Source organism: Mustela lutreola, chromosome 1 (assembly GCF_030435805.1).
Source record: "Mustela lutreola isolate mMusLut2 chromosome 1, mMusLut2.pri, whole genome shotgun sequence".
NCBI classification, from domain to species: Eukaryota; Metazoa; Chordata; class Mammalia; order Carnivora; family Mustelidae; genus Mustela; species Mustela lutreola.
The window spans coordinates 288,866,877-288,868,906 of record NC_081290.1 but is presented as its reverse complement, the minus strand read 5'-3'; the positions used below and the strand labels follow the sequence as shown (position 1 = coordinate 288,868,906).

At 60.4% G+C, this 2,030-nt stretch overlaps 1 pseudogene; it reads left to right on the top strand.

Annotated features, from left to right (window-relative positions):
- Positions 1-288: 288 nt before the first annotated feature.
- LOC131812959 (putative uncharacterized protein DDB_G0291608) lies at positions 289-1,363 on the top strand (annotated as a pseudogene).
- The last annotated feature ends 667 nt before the right edge of the window (positions 1,364-2,030 follow it).

Sequence of the window (2,030 nt, the reverse complement as noted above, 5' to 3'; positions counted from 1 at the left end):
AGATTTACCAGACCCAGCGTCAGGAGGAGCTGGTGTCAGGGGAGATGCCCGGGGAGGGGGGGAAGTGTGGGTGCTGGATCTGGGCAGCCGCGCTCTAGGGATCAGCACCAGCCAAGGTGGGGAGGAGGGCTGAGCAGGAAGAGGTGGGGAAGGGGGCCTGGCTGGGACAGCACTGGGACCTAGTCAGCGCACGAGAGGTGGGTTTTCTGAGGCTCCGTGACCAAGGAGCCTGCGGACAGCAAAGTCAAGTTGGCAAGGAGGACATTTCTCTTTGGTCAAATCTGGTCCATGGATGGATCAGAGTATGAGGGAGACCCCCTTCTCCCTAGGGAAACGTGGAACAGGATGTCTGGTCCTGAAGATTCAGTCTGTGTCATTCATGAAGGGGATGGACGCAGAACAGTGTGTTGGGGCTATGGGATGAGTCATCACGCGTGGTCAGAAGCCAGGAGCCCCTCTGAGCCTGTGCTCATATCTCAGATTTTGCACTGACAGCAGATGGGGACACAGCAGCTGGACTGGGAGCAGCAGGGTTTGCAGCAGCTGGACTGGGAACAGCAGGGTTTACAGCAGCTGGACTGGGAGCAGCAGGGGACACAGCAGCTGGACTGGGAGCAGCAGGGCTTGCAGCAGCTGGACTGGGAGCAGCAGGGTTTGCAACAGCTGGACTGGGAGCAGCAGGGCTTGCAACAGCTGGACTGGGAGCAGCAGGGCTTGCAACAGCTGGACTGGGAGCAGCAGGGGACACAGCAGCTGGACTGGGAGCAGCAGGGCTTGCAACAGCTGGACTGGGAGCAGCCACAGGAGCCACAGCCCCCCTTAGAGCCCCCACACGAGCCACAGCACCCCTTGGAGCCCCCACAGGAGCCACAGCTGGAACAGGAACAGACTGGCACACAGCAGCACACGGGCTTGCAGCAGCAGACAGGGACACAGCAGCCGGAGCCGCAGCCCCCACAGCTGGAGCCACAGCTCCCACAGCCGGAGCCGCAGCCCCCACAGCCGGAGCCACAGCCCCCACAGCCGGAGCCACAGCCCCCACAGCTGGAGCCACAGCCCCCACAGCCGGAGCCACAGCCCCCACAGCCGGAGCCACAGCCCCCACAGCTGGAGCCACAGCCCCCGGAACAGCCACAGCAGCCCATGGTTCTGGTGGGTTGAGGGTGGAGCAGGTCAGAGGAGCAGGTACGGAGGACAGGTGCTCAGGTGTGGAGCCTCCTGGGCTGGGGCCCTTTATACACCTGCCCAGGGTCAGGTGAGGTGCTGGACACACGGTCACTTCCTAATTCCTGTTGTGCCACTCCTGCCGACTGGTGACTTTCTCCCTGTGCCTTTCACTGGCTCTGGCTGCACCACGTTCTAAATGTGGTGTCTTCCGCTCTCCGTGGCCCCTATAATTAGAAACCGAGCTCTGGCCTGTTCTGCTTCTTGGCATTCCTAGGAACTGGTCACCTGTCTTTCATGCTGACCATGAGTGGGCCTCGAGGGGAGAGGAGCCCCCATGGCCCCCATGGCCCCGTCCCCATGGGCCTGGCTTCTCAGCGGCCCTTTGGGGAGGGGCCCGTGGCCTGCAGTCAGGGCTCATTGATTTACTGCCTAGGATCCGGCTTCTTCCAGCAGATTAAGACTGCTAATTTCCAATTAATTTTTAGACTAATTTTATTATTTAGTATACTAAAATTAATTTTTTTAATCGAAGGAACAAATGCATGATTTTAAAATTTTTATTATTCTCTTAAGGACTTGGTGTTCCCGCCCGGCCCTCCGTCCCTACAGGGCTGTCTGCACTACCCTAAGGCTGTAGGGGCTCCTGCAGTCTGGCGGGGCGGGGTGCCTGGAAGCGGGTCTGCCAGCCTGGGGCGGCCCCTGGTGCTCTGCTTCACCCAGCGTCTGCTGGCTTCCACCCTGGGCGCTCCACCCGCCTGGTGAGGCCTGGGTCCGGGAGCTCCTCCCCCGTCCCTCACCAGCCTGCTGTCACCACGGGACCCTCGTGTGCTTGCTGGTCTGTCAGTTTTCTGCCCTACATATTT